A 21,209-nucleotide genomic window follows, 5' to 3' on the forward strand; every position below is an offset into this window, starting at 1 on the left:
CTTGTTTTAAACTTTAATGATAACAGAAAACTTTGCATTAGTTATAACTCCTGTTTAAAATGGCCATGAGGCAAAGATATTTATCTAACTCATGGAAATTTAAGGTATTACAAACAGCTCAATGTTATCTGACTCTCCAGATAGGAATGAAAGGCAGAATTGTGTTTTTAGAGTTGTTCATACCTGCCTGAGTGGCTTACATTTAGTTACATTGCCATTTGAAAAATAAAGATAATTGTGACAATGAAAATTACTTTATTTATTTATTGCTTATTTGTTTTTTATTTATTTATTGTTCTATATTCTATAACAGTGTATATCTGCATGTAATTTTTGTGCTTAAAAAACATCAGAAGGAACTATTGGCCCCCAGGCATCTTCACTTTATCAAATCTGGCCCTCTTTGTAAAAAGTTTGGACACCCCTGCTGTAGTGAAACATTTCTTGAAGGTAACTCTGCATTCCAGCAGTGAGACATTCTAATCGTTCATTCATCGTTTGTACTCGTCACAACACAATTCTAAATGAAATAAGAATTAATGTAAGTGAACATGTCTTATCCAACCGTGTTTCCTTCATCGTGACATGATCGTGCTCTTATTTATTTGGCGCAACAGATGCGTGTATATTTTTGTACGCCCTAAAATATAATAATGAAAAGAAAGGAGAAACAGTGATCCGCTGGGTAGAGAGTTCCATGTGCCCACACCCACATCCACCCCACACCCCATTTACCGGAGGACCAAAAGAGGTCTTCGTTTTATTGAATAAAATATTACATGAACCATGACAAGTACGCATAATAATTCTGATAGAAACTATCAATATAGAACATAAAAACAACGTTTTTTAAAACGTGTTTGAGGGTAAATGGTTTAAAAGAGGATTCAAAAAGAAGGAAGATTAAATAATTACAATATTAAAAGGGAAACAAATATGAAATGAGACAAATGTACCTGCAATGCAGAATTATATCTAAACATTACTCAGACTAATAGAAGTTTGTATAAGGTATGACACAGAACTTGTCTTGGCGAACTTTTTACCAGGAAAATGATTTACTTGCCCTCGAAGTCGACAATTATATCATTATTTGGAAAGATCAGATAATCATCATCGACGCAGGAATTTATCTATTTGAGAACAAGGATTTATTTATTTATTTATTTATTTGGTTTTATCTAAAATAAGATAGGCAATTGACAAATTTTCATGTGAAAAAATTATTCCTTAAATTAAAGGTATTTACAGCATTTAAGAGTAAATGTATGCTCACTTTAAGGCCATCATTTCCGATCGATAATTCTACAAGTCCCAAAATAAAATTCTTCTCACTGGATGGTCATTGTTGCGCGTCACACTACAAGTCCCCGAGTAGCATTTTCTTCACTGGATGCTCATTGCTGTGTGTTCAATTACAAGCCCCAAAATAACATTCTTTTCACAGGATGGTCATTGTCACGTGTAATATTACAATCCACCCAAATAACATTCTTCTCATTAGATGGTCAGTGTTGTGTATCACATTACAAGCCGCCAAGTAACATACGTTTCATGGGATGGTCATAGTCACGTGTAAAATTATAACCCCCAAGAAGCATTCTTCTCATTGGATGGTCATTGCAGTGTATCACACTGCAAGCCCCCAAGCAGCATTCTTCTCATTGGATGATCATTGTAACCTGTCACATTACAACCCCACCCCATCCGCTGTAACATTCTTCTCAGTGGATGACTCTTGTCATTTGCCATATTAAAACAGCATATTGAGAAGACAACATTCGTATACATTTACCAGACGTTAAAAACACAAAGAAATAGTTCACATATCATTGTTGAACGGGAACCGGTTATGCCCAAGATCACCGTTGAATGGTCAGCACAAGATCACTGTTAAATGGGAACCCTTTATACCCAAGATCACTATTAAATGGGGACCCTTTATGCCCAAGATCACTGTTAAATGGGTACCCTTTATACCCAAGATCACTATTAAATGGGGACCCTTTATACCCAAGATCACTATTAAATGGGGACCCTTTATGTCCAAGATCACTATTGAATGGGGAACCTTTATACCCAAGATAACTGTTGAATGGGGAACCTTTATACCCAATATAACTGTTGAATGGGTATTCTGTGAGCACAAGATCACAGTTAAATGGGGACCCTTTATGTCCAAGATCACTATTGAATGGGGACCCCTTATGCCCAAGATCATTGTTAAATGGGTATTCTGTCAGCTCAGTATTCATTTTTGAATGATTATTCTGTAAGCACAAGAATAGGATGATGATGATGAGGAGGAGAAGAAATGGGACTTGGTTTAACATTTTCACATTGGCTCATTGACTTAGTCCATTTCAGCATGTTTGTAGAAAGCATGATGCTATTTGTCTTCTCTCCGTGTTAACTTTGAGTCTATGACTGCTAGAGGGGGTATTGTTGGTACGCTGGGTCAAATCTTATATCTCCAGGAGGAGATACAAAAAAACAAAACAAGGATGATACCGATTATTACCTTGTACTTATATATCTTAATTGGTCTTCGTACGTATGCACTCGCCAAGACCTTCTCATATCTTCGTATAAGCTGAACGGGATACAGTGTTGAATAACACTTTATTTATTAATACTATCATACAGGTTAGATAATTTTTAATTCGTACTCTAGGGAGATTCGACCCCAGGTCCGCGGATAAACGGCATCTATCGCCTTGCTTGCACACACGAGCCCATATTCCATCACGACTAAGCACTCATCACCAAAAATGTATGCTACTCAGTCGGTGTTATATGTATTCTTGTGTGGTAGACACACTCGCATGACAACCCAGTAATTAATTCTCATATATGTACAGTCATTCCGGATTCCTATGAAAGAAATCAAGCTATATAGAATAAATTATAGAGAATTAAAAATATACACCAGACAGAATGGAAAGTGCTATCCCTGGATTCTATAGAAGAATGATTGATAATAGTAGGCAGAATTAATATTTAATATAATAAAAAAATCATACAGATTAGATAATTTTTAATTCGTACTCTACGGAGATTCGAAGCCAGGTCTGTGGGTAAACGGCACCCATCACCTTGCCTGCACTCACGAGCTCATACTCCCTCACGACTAAGCACTCATCACCACATCTAAGTCATTTATAATCAAGCATCTTCACATTTTGCTCCTTGTTTTTAAACTGGTATCATTCTTGAAACGTGTGTTGACAAAACGCCATAAATCTGCCCGATTAACATAGTATGTACCCCAAGGGACATACGATGGTATATGATTTAATCTTCATATAATTACAATGTCACTTGACGACGCGTGCAATTTAAAATGTAAATGTGGTTCTTCATGGTATTTAAATATTTTGCAGTTGTGTGCAACTTTATGTTGCATCATAGTGATAGCATATATTATAACGTTACACGTTGTAAATTCTTGAACGAAGACCAAAATTAGGCAAATGAATTTTAACATTCATCTGTATAAACAAATTCCACGTCCCGAGTCTTCATACATCCCGAGTTTATTCCCTCGATGTTGTTCCATTCTTTTTTGGGGTGGAGGTGGTGGACGAGTGCATGGTCGCGTTGGTTATGCACTAGTGCATAAGAGCTTTCAGATAGTGCCGTTACTAGCGGAATTGGTTCGGTTCCTGCTTTTAACGAATTATAACTCTATGACCAATTTTATTATACTTTTGTCATTGTATATAAATTCCATTCATGTAAACATGTATATGTACATACAATGTAGGTTCGAGGAATAGTATTGTTTTTCTCTGTTTGATGGGGATAAGAGCTGTCCTCTATGTTTGGTGGGGGTAATAGTCTTCTTCAATGTCTGGTGGGGATAGTAGCTTTCCTCTCTATTTTGTGGGGATAATAGTTTTCTTTTTTCTCTGTTTGGTAGGGATAATAGCATTTCTCTGTTTAGTGGATATAATAGCTTTATTCACTGTTTGGTGGGAATAATAGCTTTCTTCACTCTTTGGTCGGGATAATAATAGCTTTCTTCTCTGTTTGGTGGAGATAAGAGCTTTCCTCTTTATTTAGTGGATAGACGAGCTTTTCTCTCTGTTTGGTAGGGAGAGGAATTTTCCTCTCTTTTTGGTGCGGATAATAGCTTTTTTCTCTATTCGGTGGGGATAATAACTTTCTTCTCTGTTTGGTGGGGACAAGAGCTTCCTTCTGTTTGTTAGGGAAAAGAGCTTACCTCTGTTTGGTGGGGACAAGAACTTCCTTCTGTTTGTTAGGGAAAAGAGCTTACCTCTGTTTGGTGGGGATAATAGCTGTCCTTCTTGGTAGGGGTAAGAACTTTCCTCTTTGTTTGGTGGGGAGAAGAGCTTTTCTCTCTGCTTGGTGGGAAGAGGAACCATTCTCTCTGTTTGGTGGGAAGAAGAACTTTTCTGTCTGTTTGGTGGGAAGAAGAACTTTTCTCTCTGTTGGGTGGGGATAAGCTTTCGTCTCTGTTTGGTGGGGATAACAACTCTTTATGTTTGTATGTAAATATATAATGGTGCACATCTGTCAACAATTCCACACATTTAAGTCTTCCTTCTAGCAATAAAAACAGATTAGCAAAGCCTGTTCCTTTTCGGGATCAATTTCCCTAGTTACAAATTACCTGCACTTTTACTTTCCACGTTATGTATATTAAGAGATCATAAAAGTGTTCATAAATTCTCAGAATAGTTACGTTATAAAAATATACGACAAGAGAATAGCAAGGAAGGCCTAGGACATGTACATTTACTAGATACCTACTGTCAAATTAGTTTAACATCGTTGTTAGCAGTCAGTACCCATTGGTATTTATCGTAATTAAGTCATAACTAATCGTTTCTTACATTATTATTACGTGCCCCCCATTCTACGAACTACTTCTGCATACGGTTAAATAAGAATAGCGAAGAAAACGTGGAACGTTGATTGCGTCATCGATCTATTGGCTACAAGATCCGGACAAAACCGTAATACTTTTTACTTAACACCAGTGCTAGATAACACTGGACAACAAATTTTTACAAAAGTCATGTTACTGAAATAAAATTAGTCAATTCTTATCAATTTTTATGTGCTGAACACGAATATGACAGTCAAATTGCAAAATTGGCTCTAGTTTTTTTGTAATCTGCAAGAAATTAATGTTTACATAACGAAATGCATTCCAATAGTAAAAGGTCAACTGTAATAGCCTACCTATAAAAAATCAAGTCATTGACTACATCTTAGATTTCTTCGCCTGTCTCTTGTACAGCTGTTCGGGAGCATCTCTGAGGAGTGTCCAGCAGTAGTCAGCCAGCATTGTAGTGGACCATTTTCCCTGGTATCTTTGTTCCATTGTTGCGATATCTTGATGAAAACGTTCGCCGTGTTCATCACTAACAATACCACAGTTGCTAGGAAAGAAATCCAAATGGGAATGAAGGAAGTGAATCTTTAGAGACATATTGCAGCCAAGTTTCTTATACTTCATCAACATGTCTTCTACTAGTTCCTTATAGTTTTCTGCCCTAACATTTCCGAGGAAGTTTGTAGAAACTAGGCGAAAAGCATTCCATGCTTGTTTCGCGTCACCTTCCAGCAAGTTGTTGAACCGGTCATCTTTGAAAAGCTCTCGAATCTGAGGACCCACAAAAACTCCCTCTTTAATCTTTGCTTCGCTGAGTCGAGGGAATTTTTCATGCAGGTATCGGAATGCTGGCAAAGTCCGGTCAATGGCTTTCACGAAGTTCTTCATCAAACCTAGTTTGATGTGAAGGGGTGGTAGCAAGATTTTCTGAGCCTCAACCAGAGCTGGGTGTTGGATATTCTTCTCTCCAATGGCTACATTCTGCCTGTGAGTCCATTCCTTCCTCATGTAGTGCATTTCCCTTGCTCGGCTATCCCACTCGCATAAGAAACACATGTATTTTGTATATCCTTGCTGCAGTCCCATTAAAAGGGCAACTACCTTCAAATCACCACAGAGGTGCCAGCTGTACTTGTTATACTCAATGGAATTCAGTAGCTGCCTTAAGTTATCGTATGTCTCTTTCATGTGGACAGCATACGCTACTGGAATAGATGGAAGAATGTTTCCATTGTGCAAAAGCACAGCCTTGAGACTCAGTTTCGAAGAGTCCACAAATAGTCTCCATTCTTGTGGGTCATGAGTGATTTTTAAAGCATTCACGAGGCCCTCAATATCGGAACAGAATATCAGATTACTTTCCTTTCTGAAGAAAGGCTCCAATTGCTTGCTGGTGGCGCTTTCGATATGCAGTAATTATGACATCTTCTTCTAGAAGATTCCATTGTTGGAGTCTTGATCCTAGCAATTCTGCCTTGTTCTTTGATAAGTCCAAATCACGAATCAGGTCATTTAGTTCTTCCTGTGTTATTCTGTGTGGGGTTGATGATGCACCACAGTGAAAATCTGGATCACTGCATGCTGATGGACCAGGAGAAGAACAGGTTGACTCACCTTTGTCTTCGTCAGATGAATCAAGAGAATATTCTGCTGGAGGTTCTGGAATAGGAAGTCCCTCACCATGTGGAACTGGTCTCAATGCAGACGGAATGTTTGGGTAGACTATTCTCGACTTCTTTCGCTTCGTTATTCCGCCGGAAAGAGGAGGAACCAAGCAGAAGTAACAGTCATTTAGGTGGTTGCTTGGCTCTCTCCACACCATTGGGACTGCAAACGGCATTGATGACCTTTTGCAATTCAACCACTGTGAAAGCTGTGTTGTACATGTAGCACAGCATATATGCGGAGCCCAAGGCTTGTCTTGGTCACCAACCTTGCATCCGAAGTAAAGATGATATGCCTTCTTCACTTGAGAATTGATACTTTTCTTCTGGTTGGCAAATGTCACTTCCCCACAAATATAGCAAAAATTGTCCGCGGTATTAACACACTTTCGAGGCATTACTGTTCTTTATTGTACGTAAATGGATAAAATAATAAGTTTTATGTAACAGTAGCTTGAACTGTCTCGCACAACGTCTAAAATATTTTAAATGCTGAACCTATCTGATTGGGCTTTATATAGTACACTGCTTACGTCAGCTTCAGCAGCCGCCTGGCATTAGTATAATAGGCCTACACATGTATAGTACACTGCTGACGTCAACTTACTTCAGCAGCCGCATGGCATTAGTATTGCATTGCATCAGAAAATGATGCAATCAACTGTGGATGATGTGAGCATGATGGTATTATGCAATGTTACATCATTATTCCGGATGTTGCTGCAGTCCTACTGGAGAAATTTACACAGTGAAACATAGAAAATGAGGTATATGAATATCTTCAAAACGAGAGCCAATACAAATTTTTCACGGTTATATTCGTGTTCGGCACACCAAAATACTACAGATTAGGGCCTTTTCAAGTCAGTAATGATTTCACTGTTGACCAGTGTAATTTGTAGATCCAGCTCTCATCCAAACGAAGACATCTATCACACAAATTAAAGAATGAAAAGCTGAATACATTCAAAGATTTCAAAATGCGACTTCTTACAGATTTAGGAATGTACATATAATGCTTTACATTGTGTATTTTGTCAAATTAATGAATGTTTTCATGCGCAAACGAAGATGTTTTAACCTTGTCCTCAACAGAATTCTTGCGTGGATTAATACATGGAAAGTTGATGGATGGTGTTGTTTATTCAACATGACAAAAAGATCAAAACAGGCTTTTGACATAATTAAACAACAGATTTAGTGATTGGTGGTTTACTTGTAAGGATTTTGGCTGCTGCTTTGTTTTCATCCCGACATGAATTTTGTGCGTTGGCAGTATTGTAGTCTTTTTCGGTCAGGGAGGCTGTACCCTGATTTCAATGTTACTTAATTTCGGTTTGCAATCGATTCTAATCAATCCATGATTTCACCATAGTTTTCATACGTTATTTTATAACTGCTACTTAAACAAATTTAGTACTATATTTAATCAAGAGTTTAACACAAAAAATGTGTTCCGTTTGTCATTGAGTTTCTGTGGTTTGTTGTATTTGTGGGTTTAACGCCATTTTGATTTCAGTACATGATAGGTGATACATGGCGGCTAACCCAAGAAAGCCTCAGTGTAACAGGTATACGGTACTGTATGCGTGACACAGAAAATCGAATAGTAACAGTTCGTGTAAGTTTAGTCACCTTAAATGTATATGATTAATGTGTAAAAAATGATTATGAAAATTGAATACTTGAAGCCTGCATTGTGTTGTTTGGGCTTCATTTTTATGCATTCTTGTCGGCGCCTTTTCATTGATTACATAAATGTATTCTAGGGGATCAACAGTCTTGACACGTGTTATGATCCTTTCATCCTGATGGGGTGAGAAGGAGGAGGTGGGGGTGTGGGCGGGGTGGAGGGAGAAGATACAAGTAAAATAGATCTAAATATGGAAATACAGGTCTGAAGAACACATATAGGGGCACATATTCTTCCTAATTGGATGAAGAAAGTAGTTCTGAAAGTGATATCGCCACTGTGGTGAAAAAAGTAACAACGCCAATTTGGCGATACCATTTAACCCACTGATATAATTAAGTTTCTCCTTATATATAGCAGTGGTTGTAGTGTCCGCCTCGGATGTGGGAGGTCGCATTTTCGGACCACGGCGGAGTCATACCAAATACTTATAAAAATGATAATAACATCTTGGCGCTCAGCATTAAGAGGTTAAGGTTAGGACTGGTCGGTCTGGTATCAGGATAATGTGACTGGGTGGGACATCATGCTACAGGTGCTAGACATCACTATAAACTGCCACACTGTAGACGTCGTAGATATGTGATTGACATTTTTTTTTTAACGCTACGTTAAAAATCAAAAACCACACACAATATTAAGCAGAGTCCAACTACAAACCTGAAAGACCAAGATCAAATTGCGCAGTTGGACTCGACTTATAAGCGACGATAGACGGTGCTCCTAATTTAGTGCAGAAGTCACAAATGTAGATATTTCTTAATGCATGTATCCATGTATATATTTATAAACTGATTTACAGTATTAACATTATTCATTTTCAAGATACACTTATATCACTACAATTTTAATCAAGTTCTTTACTTAAACTAATACATTAATACTACGCGACAAAGCCGATGAATAGATCTTCTGTATTAAATTGAAGTTCTTTTTATATTTGAGCGAGTACGTACCACATAAAAGGAAAAGTAAACTGTATCAATTTGCTACACAAAAAGAGGAGAATAATTGTGTTTTCTTTAGTATCGAGTGATTACACGTTGATAAGTCCAAGCCCTATTCGGTAAGTTAAGCGTGACATGCAATGCGGCATGAATTATGCGCCATCACGTCTAGCAGCAGATTCTCTTTGTCAAAGGTCAGAAACATGAATATTGGGAAAAGTAAAATGTCAGCATGGGATAAATGATGGCATGCTTCGTCAAATTGCTTGAAAATGTGTTTGACTTTAGTCAATAGTCTCGTTCAGCTCAACCTGTCTTAATTTTGTTTTATCTACAGGCACTGTCACAGATCTTTTTGGACTGAGGGACATATAGTCGCATGTTTTCATTTAACATTTACTGCTTCTTCGACTTTTTCTTCGTCTCTTCTTTATCGTCGTTGTCGTAAATATAAAAAATAATCCCTATTCCTTCTGGTCTTTTTCATGTATAGATTTTAAAATTGGAAATCTGCTCTGCTTCTTTCTCGTTTATTTTCTTTAATTGCTTTCTGTTCAGTTTACCATTTGTATAATTCCTCTTTTTTATAGCCTGCTTTTACTTAGTTAAATGCCATCTCTTTGCATGCTACATCGGACAAAAGTTAAATGCCATCTCTTTGCATGCTACATCGGACAAAAGTTAAATGCCATCTCTTTGCATGCTACATCGGACAAAAGTTAAATGCCATCTCTTTGCATGCTACATCGGACAAAAGTTAAATGCCATCTCTTTGCATGCTACATCGGACAAAAGTTAAATGCCATCTCTTTGCATGCTACATCGGACAAAAGTTAATAATGCCATCTCTTTGCATGCTACATCGGACAAAAGTTAATAATGCCATCTCTTTGCATGCTACATCGGACAAAAGTTAATAATGAGGTTAATATGACCACACAACCGTACCTGTGAATGCGTGCAAGGTTAGTTTTTAGTCTATACTTTGCGGGAGTAAAGTTTGACATCTTCATGATTTTTTGAGCTTTTTACTGCTTTGTTCCATCAATCACAAAAATATAAGGCAGTAATATTACATTTCGTGGCCCTCATAAAATGGCTTCATGTAGCTAATCGTATTTAGACACCTTTATATACTTATATTTCCCTTATTGTCTTTGAGTTATAGTTTGTTAGTTACCACTAACACTATCTTAGTTTTATTAGGTTACAACTAAACATGTAAACTACTCCACATAAGTTATGTAACATGTTATGGGAATAGTTTCATTTGAATGAAATAACTGGATTTCATTTTATTTTTTATAGTGTGAGTGACCATTAAGGGGCCGAATTACCCTTATAAGAAAGACGTGCCATCCTCCTCGAGATAAGAGGCTGACTTCAATAAAGGCTTTATTTGTCTTTACAGCTTTCAATTCGCCTTCTTCTTAATACAAGTAACATTTGGTTCAATTAATATGGTGATAGCTAAACAATCAATTCATGTTCGGGCTCTCTCTTTCTCTCTCCACCTGTCTACATGTTAAATAAAGTACGATGGTTTCATACATTATGCATAACGTGGTGCACTGTAGGCATGCAGATTTAATTGCACATACTTGGTAAGATTTATGATGACATAAAGTGGCAAAACTTTAACTTCTGTGATATACATAGGGAATAAATCGGATGTAACTGAGTCAGTTTCACGCGTGACCAAGTACCTAAAATTCTTTGAAAAACAGTCTATTATAAAGCTAAATACTGTTGACACTTTCATAAAACCAAACTGTTCTGATTTGGTTTGTATCTTATTTTGTTAAACTTTATCGACGTTGTTTTTATAGCAACTGTAGTTGCCGCACATACGGCGTTGTCATAGTGGCCTTACCAAAGGCAATGTAGAAAACTGGATTGCTTCAATTTGTAAACATAAGAAGCAGTCAAATGTTTCATGTAAGTTTTCGCATTTGAAGCATGTCCGAAACATATCGAAACATTTCAAGTACATGTACTCGCGGTACTAATTCAGTTCCCATAGTAAACATATGCAAACACCATGACATTAAAAATTCAAAACTTTAAATTTCTGAGTGCCCATGATCAAACCTATATTTATCAGTATAGATGAAACCTGGATGTCAGCTTCTGTGTAGAGGAAAGTATATGAGCCGTGGCATTTTCTAGGCCTAACGGTACTTGAAACCTGTTATTTCAATTCCACACCAAAGAGGCAAGTGCTAATTTCGGTAATAAGTGTTTCAAAATCAATGGACTGAAATTCCATCAATAAAAAAATGGCTCTATTTTTTCAGTTACAACTAGGATAAGCTCTCAAAAGATTCTTTTTCAATAAAAGAACCAACTTACATTATTAACCAATCCTGCCCAGCCAAACCCATATATACTCTATTATATGTTCGCCCATTTCCAGACTGGTTCCTATTTTTCCATGTCATTAGTAACGTGTGTTCCAATGGCTTCTTGTGATTTTCGGGTGAATTAAGATTCAAATGGAAAATCATATGCGTGCATGAACTGTGTTATCTGAGGTTCATGACCATAATATATTTATGGTGAGTAATGTTTTAATATGTTCTATTTAGGTTCGAAGAACGATGCCATATTGTTGGGTGAGTAATGTTTTACTAGGTTTTATTTAGGTTCGTAAAACCATACTATGTTGGAGGGTGAGTAATGTATCACTAGGTTTTATCTAGGTTCGTAAAACCATACTATGTTGGATGGTGAGCAGTGTTTCACTAGGTTTTATCTAGGTTCGTAAAACCATACCATATTGTTGGGTGAGTAATGTTTTACTAGGTTTTATTTAGGTTCGTAAAACCATACTATGTTGGAGGGTGAGTAATGTATCACTAGGTTTTATCTAGGTTCGTAAAACCATACTATGTTGGATGGTGAGCAGTGTTTCACTAGGTTTTATCTAGGTTCGTAAAATCATACTATGTTGGAGGGTGAGTAAGGTTTCACTAGGTTTTATCTAGGTTCGTAAAACCATACTATGTTGGATGGTGAGTAAGGTTTCACTATGTTTTATCTAGGTTCGTAAAACCATAATATATTGGAGGTGAGTAAGGTTTCACTAGGTTTTATCTAGGTTCGTAAAGCCATACCATATTTTTGGGTTAGTGATATTTTACTAGGTTTTATCTAGGTTCGTAAAGCCATACAATATTTTTGGGTGAATAATGTTTTACTAGGTTTTATCTAGGTTCGTAAAGCCATACCATATTTTTGGGTGAGTAATGTTTTACTAGGTTTTATCTAGGTTCGTAACATATTGTTGGCTGAGTAATGTTTCACTAGGTTTTAGCTAGGTTCGTAAAACCATACTATATTGTTGAGTGAGTAATATTTGACTAGGTTTTATCTAGGTTCGTAAAACCATACCATATTGTGTTACATTTTACACGCCTAATGATGCTAAGAAGTTATTTAAGTCAAAGACAAACTTTCCGAACAATCAGTATTTACTTCAAAATAACGTTGTTGCTCCTGTTTTGTTTCGTTTTGATTGGATGAAAACAGTGGTTGTTGTTATTTCTTAAATAGAATATTTCATTTGGGATTAATTTAAACAAAAGTTATGACGTACTGAAAAATATAAGCTTAGGCTCTCATTATACATACATTGTTCAGCTTTAGAAGTGATCATTTATGTAAAATCCTTGCTTATTCAGGTTGGTGATATAGGGATGTCATATGACCATGTTGCTGTTTTTGGATTTCATACCCTGTTCCATACAAATTAAAACCTTCCTCTTTCAATACGGAATCTCTTGAGGTAAACACGGCTCTGACGGTACAAGCGGGCTCTGTACAAAGGTAAATATTGATTTAAACAAAAACATGGATCGTCCCCAACATACGATGATCTGGTAACACTGCACTGCACAGCGGTTCCGTGTTCCAGTATTTACTCGCTTATAAGTTGAGTCAAAATGCAAACAACAAAGATATTAATCGGACGTCCAATAATGTGCATGCAGATTAGGGTCTATGTTGTTTGTTCTACTGATTACTACTGACAACAAACTGCACAGACCCAGATCTGCCAGCGTATTATATAACGGTGTATCTGTGTCTGTACAGTTTGCAGTTGGACTCGTCTAATAAACGACTAAAGACGATACAGATGTATATATTCCAAGATGTACTAAGGTTCTACAAAGCGCAGAAACAACTTGCAAAAGCAACATTCTTGCTCGTGTCTGGAATTGTTTTCATTTTCTTTGCACCTGTGTACCCTTTATATAAAGATTTCAAGCCTTAGCCAACAGAATGCCATCCGATCTGTGTAGATACCTAAATTTCTATTTGCCAAATGTAAGCTCACAATTAAAATTTTAGACCCATATTTCATGGTGACAGTATTTTCTTAAAATATAAGCACATTAGCATAATGATGTAAATTCTGTTGCCAACGAGAACGTTCTTTCTGTGCTGTAACTTTTGTCTAAAAATTATGGCGTCTGTTATATCAGAACTTACGTAATCTACTCTGGTCCAAAATACAAAGAAAGACTCGCTGATACTGACATAAGAATCAAGAATATTACATTCTGTCTTCAATTTTCTAATCTCCTTTTTTTCTGATCCAAGATTTGCTGATCTATAAGCTATTACACCACTAAATAATGTCCCTGTGCATTATTTTCTCCGTGTTAATGAATCCCGGTGCTTTAATGTAAAGTTGACGTCAACCAGGACTCTTATACCCTCTGTAAATCAGTATCTGCAAGAGTTAAACATAACACAGTCTCTGTTACATCCTGTTTTACAATGCCATTGTTTTGTAATATTATCCAACGCTTTATGTGTGTGTGATTTAGATTTTTAACGTAGCTTTAACAATTTTTTTCTGTCATATCGCTGCGATGTCTGCAGTGTGGCAGTTCAAAGCAGTGGGGCATCATGCCGCATATATTTAGCGTCATGTCCCTCTCAGTCACATTATCCTGACACCAGGCCGACCAGTCCAAACACTAACCTCTTAATGCTGAGCGCCAAGCGAGGCAGCTGCTAGTACCATTTTTTACAAGTTTTGGTATTACTCGGCCGGGATTCGAACATGTGACTCCCCGCATCCGAGGCGGACTCTTTGACTACGAGGCCAACGGAGCGGTCAACGCTTTCTGAAATATCTTTGAAAAACTCTGTAATTGTGATGCAAAATTATAAATCTTCAGGATGATATCTAACAGGAAACTGATAAGACATTTTTATATAAAAAAAAGAATTCTTTTTCTGGGCTCTGTTGGAAATAATTATCTGGCTGAAGTTTTTTCTGTTTGGATTGAAGTTTAAAATGCATTTCATAAGTGTATTTCATCCACATAAATGTGAACATTGCTCCCTGAAAGACAGTAAAAAGTAAAACATCGATGCAAATGTCACCTCTAATGCTGGAGGATTGTCATGTATTTTGTGCATGAGACACTATAGAAACTCAGTACAAATCTGTTTCCAGTTGCCATTGCTGTCGTTACATTGTGAAATAAAACATTCCACCAAGGACCAATAGACTCCTTATCCTATCACTTGTGTAAGAAAAAAAAGTTTCATATTTCCATCTGGTTACACTACACTACTAATTTGCTTACAACAACGACAAATTTAAAATTGTAATAATTTCATTTTAGTGACACAGGAAATAAAAACGGAACCAAAAATACAGACAACTTTCGTTGGCTGTTTTCTTCAATAATTTATATTGTAGACGCTCGTGGAATAATTTCTAGAAGATAATAAGTATTTTGTATGCTGAAGGTATACTTTTATGCCGGGATCAGTTGGTATCAAGATAGTTGATTACCAATGGAGCATGATTCCGTATTTATTACAGATTTATATGTAGCTCAAATATTATAAATATTTCTCCCCCTGTCTGAAGTTATAAACGAAAGGGAATAAGTCGGAAACTTTAAATGAATTGTAGGAAAACAGATTATTTGCTGTAGGTGAAAATATATTTTCGTAACGTTTTACAATGCCAAAAATTAAACTTTTACATACAGAACTACTTTTTTTTCCCCACGTTACTGTGCGTGAGATCAACGTATTTTCATCTGGAATGAATAGCTCTCCTAAGTACAATATATCAAATTACAGAGCTGAATGTTGGATTCCTCACAGCAACAAAAAAAATAAAAAATAAATAGACATTATAATTTTAAATAATATTGCGTTCTATGTGTTTCGTAATAATTGGTTTTAGAAATCCATTGAGATGTTTTCTTTTTGAAGCATTTTGTTCATAAGCGTTATTTTCATTTCCATGATCGATGCCTGTTACAAAAATAAGAATAAGATTTCGTAGAAAAAGTCTGGCATGTTTGCAAGCAAATCAAAATATATTTTAACGGGAAGGTCGTGTGTGAACTATTGGTTTCAGAATTATGTCGGTAAAGATGTTGCCATTAAGATTATTCGACTTTGACATGCGTTTGAATAAATGTGCCAAAATATTACAATGGCGACTCTCCCAAATAAAGTTAAATATCGTGTGATCTTATCGCCATATTTTACCTGCGCGATTGACGTTTTTGCCACGTAATGCGAAAGTATGTCAAAACTTATTTATTATTTGCGACTTCTTAATTTCTATTTGCTTAAGCGTTTTTTTTTTTCTTCTTCATAGCAATTGACATTTATATGTTTTACATAAATTACAAAATGAAACATCCCAAAACCTGACATTGCTGGAAAGAAGAAACTTAAGTCTTATTTTATTACCGGTGCATGGCATCCGGTTCATTATTCACAATGTAGTGGTCAATACCTCGAATGCATGCAGACAGCTGCCATTCAGACCACCTCGGCTATTTATGAAACAAATTGGGAATGTTTCGAACTATTTTTTTTATTTTTTTTCATTTGTAACTTCTCGCTCAGTTCGGCGGTCAATCCAGTTGTAGAAATAGTAAAGTGGTCTGAATAGACCGTTGTTTCTTTTTAACGAACAATTTAAGTCATAAAGTGTGATTTTTCTGTTACTTACAACTGAGACATTTTTTTATCTTGCAGAAATAGCCAAGGTGGTCGAATCGGATTTCAAATTGTAGCAGAATAGATAGTCTGCCACCCTTGCTTCCATTATTTTGCGCACACAGTGTCAGCATGCACTCGTGAATAGCTGATACCAATAGAATAACATGAATAGCTTATACCAATAGAATAACATGAATAGCTGATACCAATAAAATAATTCATGACGGCGGAACTAATGCAAAAATGCGTTGCCAATAATGAAATACCACTGTAAGTTATTTCCAGCTGCGTCATTGCAGGCTTTTTTGTTATATTAGTCATAACTTTGTCAATAAAAGAAGAAGTGAGTGCTTATTTAAAGTGATACTATACAGTATTGTCATTTTCATCCCTTATGCGTGACTTGGGGTTGGTTGTACGGCGAGGGATTCCGAAATCGTATAGCTTATGCCTTTTGGGAGGAATTAGGCTTGCAATCCAGTAGATATATATTTATGTCGGGTGTGAAGAATTTGGCTTTCAATACAGTCGATATCTATTTATGTCGGGTGTGAGGAATTGGGTTTTTAATACAGCCCATATCTATTTATGTCGGGTGGGAGGAATTAGGCTTGCAATACAGTCCATATCTATTTGTGCCGGGTGGGAGGAATTAGGCTTGCAATCCAGTAGATATATATTTATGTCGGTTGTGAGGAATCAGGCTTGCAATACAGTCGATATCTATTTATGTCGGGTGGGAGGAATTAGGCTTGCAATACAGTACATATATATTTGTGCCGGGTGGGAGGAATTAGGCTTGCAATCCAGTAGATATATATTTATGTCGGTTGTGAGGAATCAGGCTTGCAATCCAGTAGATATATATTTGTGCCGGGTGGGAGGAATCAGGCTTGCAATACAGTCGATATTTTTGGAGAAAAATGCTTGGCTAGAATCTTTGTTGGAAAGAATTATAAGGTATATATGTAATAAAGAAAGAATTATATATATATATATATATATATATATATATATATATATATATATATAATAATAATAATAATAAAATGAATTAAAAAGTACATATGTAATAAAGAAAGGAATTAAAAAGTATATATCTAACAAAGAAAGGAATTAAAAAGTATGTATGTAATGAAGAAAGGAATACTTATGCTTTGAAACAGCCATCATCTGTTAAGTTGCAAAAACGCTTATTTCCCATATGACATTCCCCAAAGATCATTATAAAGGAGTTCAGAAGCCTTAGAGAAAAAATTGTTTATTCGAGTTATACATATTAGTTTATACTTTTTTGTCTGATATATGTGTATGTGTTCATATACGTAAGTTATGACACCAGCAAAAGTGTGCAATTGATCCATGTAATTTGCTTTTGATAACCTTGAACTTAAAAATTCAATATCAATTTGATGATAAGATACTCCATTTGGCAGGAATGATGCGTTTATTGTCATCGTCTTTTCTGCTACCTTTTTGTAGATATCTTTTTAACAGTCAGTCATTAAAGCTGGGAAACATATTTTAACAAGAACCAATATCCACGCCAGTGAACTGAACATTAAACACGTCTTGAAAATTCGCAGAGCTGCATGAGTGTTGGTGTGATATACTCTTATATTGTCACGCATTTGTCAGCTGTTCTAACGGGTCATGGACAAAACTAAGGTTCCCGCATGTTTTAACACTTATAACTTAAAATTAAACAACGTGTTAAGATCTGGACACCTTTTCAAATTGCATCTTAAGTCTGTGCATGCTGAGTTAATTGATACGTTTATAATGTAATTTATTTCATGGCAGTTTGCACTACAAGGAACATTTTCATTCGTGTTTCGGAACGTTGAAACTGTATTAATGCATTTTGCAAGTCGAAGGTTTGTTTGCAACACACAATACCTTCCGTGTACAAAACTGCATAAAAATGTTTATAAAGTTTTACATTGAGTAATATCTATCCCGAAGTGAAGATACATTCAACGTATGATTAAATTAAAAAGGCAATATTATTTAATTAAAAAATGATGAATGTTTTTATAAAAAAAATCTCTTCGTCAGTCTTTAACAATGACCGGTAAACCTAGTATCTACCTTAGAGCTGACCACATTTATTTTATGTTAACATTACTCAGTTAATGGCCATATAATCTGATAATTTCGGTGTCAAAACGAGCCAGTGATTTATGATGCAGATTTATAATGTATGTATTTCATATAGTGCTAATATTAATACTTGACATGTCCAGATTTCCGGTCGCTGTTCTCACATCGTAAACAGCAAAATATTTATTTTCCCCAAGAAGGATAGACATAAAATGGAAAAACTGTAAAGGGTTTAAAAGCTGCATTACATAAATAGACATATATTGCATTACCAACTTAATTAAGCACACCCCGAACCCATGATTCCTTTCATTAATACATTTAAAAATACAAATATGCTGCATGCTAGGAAAGTCAGTATATTAAAAAGAATTGAAACTTAATGTAAAATGACAGTAAAATACAATTAATTGAACTTTCAGTTAAATAAAGCATTTCTGCCACAATTAATCCACAACCATATAATTATGCAATCCCTCATCGTACACCCACGCCTACCCAAAAATCATTCGTAATGACTGAGAATTACAGTACTGCGTACTGTCACTTTAAATGAATATCAAGTTCTTCTTTAATTGACATAGTTATGACCAACACAAAGAAAACGCCGGTGACTACACAGCTGGAAATTACTAATTTAATGCTACTATTACATTAGCAACGCATTTTTCTACTGCTTCCGCCGTCTTGAATTACTCCACTGGTATCAGCCATTCAGGACCGCTCCTATGGTCTAGTGGTTAGAGCGCCCGCCTTGGATACGGGAGGTCGTGGGTTCGAACCCCGGCCGAGTCATATCAAATACTTACAAAAATGTTACTAACAGCTGCCTCGCTATGCGCTCAGCATTAAGAGGTTAGCGTTAGGAATTGTCGGCCTTGTGTCAGGATAATGTGACTGGGTGTAACATCATGCAACATGTCTTCGGCATGATGCCCCAGTGCTAGACATCACTATAAACTGCCACACTGCAGACATCTTAGCGATATGACTGACAAATTGTTAAAGCTACGTTCAAAATCCTAAGCACAACCACATATCGGCCATTCAACGGTCTGACCTCGTGTGCGTTGCATCATGGGAGTCCAGGGTACCGGGCTAAAACAGATCATACTGTGGACCAGGCCGCTGAGTCAGAGGAGTTTGTATTACAGATGAAAGGGTTTAGGGAGATTTCATCATATTGATCATCATTACAAACTTTACATGAAAAGCATTTCTAGAGTTTTTGTTAATATTCCAAAAGTACAGACATCGTATTGGCCTTGTTAGTATGTGTTGTATAGGTGGAATACAGAGACAGAAATAAATACGGTACTTAAAAGTATATTAGAATTACTGTACACCATTGCTTCTCAGACAATAGCTGTCAGACATGCGGCATGATTTTCTAGTCGGTATACGGTAACTTTCAGGTGGTGTAATTTTATTTTTCCAAAAAATATACTCTGCACAAAAGAATGCACAAATTTACAGTATTTGGCCTTTTGTTGCAAAGTGCAATCTCCCAACGACTTCAACATAAATCGGCACTGTAAAATCGACACTGTAAAAAATCAGAAGAAATCTTAAAATCAGTTTCAGTTTTAAAAAAGTTGTATATCAAGATTTGCAGCATTTTCAAGGTCTCTTAATTGCTTTTGTAACAAATAAATTAAAGATGCAGCAGAAAATAAAACGCTGACAGCTGCTGTTAAATTGCGCATCACTTTATACAGTGCAAGGTTAGTGCAGTCTGAGAGGAAACTTTTAACTGCCTTCTTGAATTCAACTGCTTTCTTGAATTCAGCTGTTTTCTTGAATTTAAGTGTCTTCTTGAAAACTCCATCTAATAAATATTATATCTTTAAATTTTCTATAATCTTAGGATAAAGTCGTGGACAAGTGACAAGGATGGTACAGATTACACTTTTTGGGGAGGAGGGCACCGTACAGATTCCCCCCACACCTTTTCCAAATAAAAAGAAAAGGTGTTTTATGTGTTGTTGTTTCCACCAGGTATGTTGTTTGTTTATTTTTTTTTAAAAGAATTTTGATCCACAAAAAAATTAAAATAAACATTTGATGGGGTATTTGTTATGTCCTAGTGTTATACATAGGGTTGTTCGTCCGTGTTCGGTTTATATCACCTTACTCGAAATCCCTCCCTTGAGTTCTTAGTTGATCTTGGCTAGAGGTCTCCTACGTCCCGTGTGTGATATGTGTGTATATGCTATATTGCGTGTGTGCCATATAGTTTTCGTGTAGGACAGCACGACTTTTTCAATTCATCCCAGTTGTCTTAATATATATTTTTATTTGGATATCAGAGATCCATTTGATAATTTTGATAAAATTTAGATATTTAAAATTTTAATTAATGTTCTTGAATTCCGGCGAGTGAACGGTGTACTACATGTTTGTCATTAAAAAAAATAAACATTTTGTTTTATATGCTTGTTGGGATGTGTCGTTCCTCGCATTAGTTAAATTCTAGAATGAGGCCGGCTGTGCTCGACTGGGGGTCCACACTTTCTTTATTTAAGTATATTTCTCCCGACTCGAGTTTGGCCGCCTCTTTATTATTTAACCTATTAACCAAAAGATCCAAAAGGGTTTAAAGAAATTTCCATAGGAAGGAAAAGAACTATACAGTAAGGGAGCTGTATAGTTAGATAGGAAAGGTATCGAAAATTATTAGTTGCCAACTAGCCTATTCCCCTGCTTTTCTGTATGGTCTGCTAGTTTTCTACGTGGGGTGTTTTCCCCAGACTATTTCAGATACAGATTACACGAGCTCTGAATAATGTAATTTATTCTAGAAATGAAAGGTATTCATGAGTTTATTGTCACGTGTTGTACTTTTAAGTCAATCATGTACTGACATACTGGACTATATATAAATGTGGGTAATTAGAATTCGTGGGCAAACGAATATTTAGTTGTGTGTCTTGCCTGGTTTGAGT

The sequence above is a fragment of the Sinohyriopsis cumingii genome, chromosome 18 (assembly GCF_028554795.1).
Source record: "Sinohyriopsis cumingii isolate HCF-2022 chromosome 18, ASM2855479v2, whole genome shotgun sequence".
Classification (NCBI taxonomy): Eukaryota; Metazoa; Mollusca; class Bivalvia; order Unionida; family Unionidae; genus Sinohyriopsis; species Sinohyriopsis cumingii.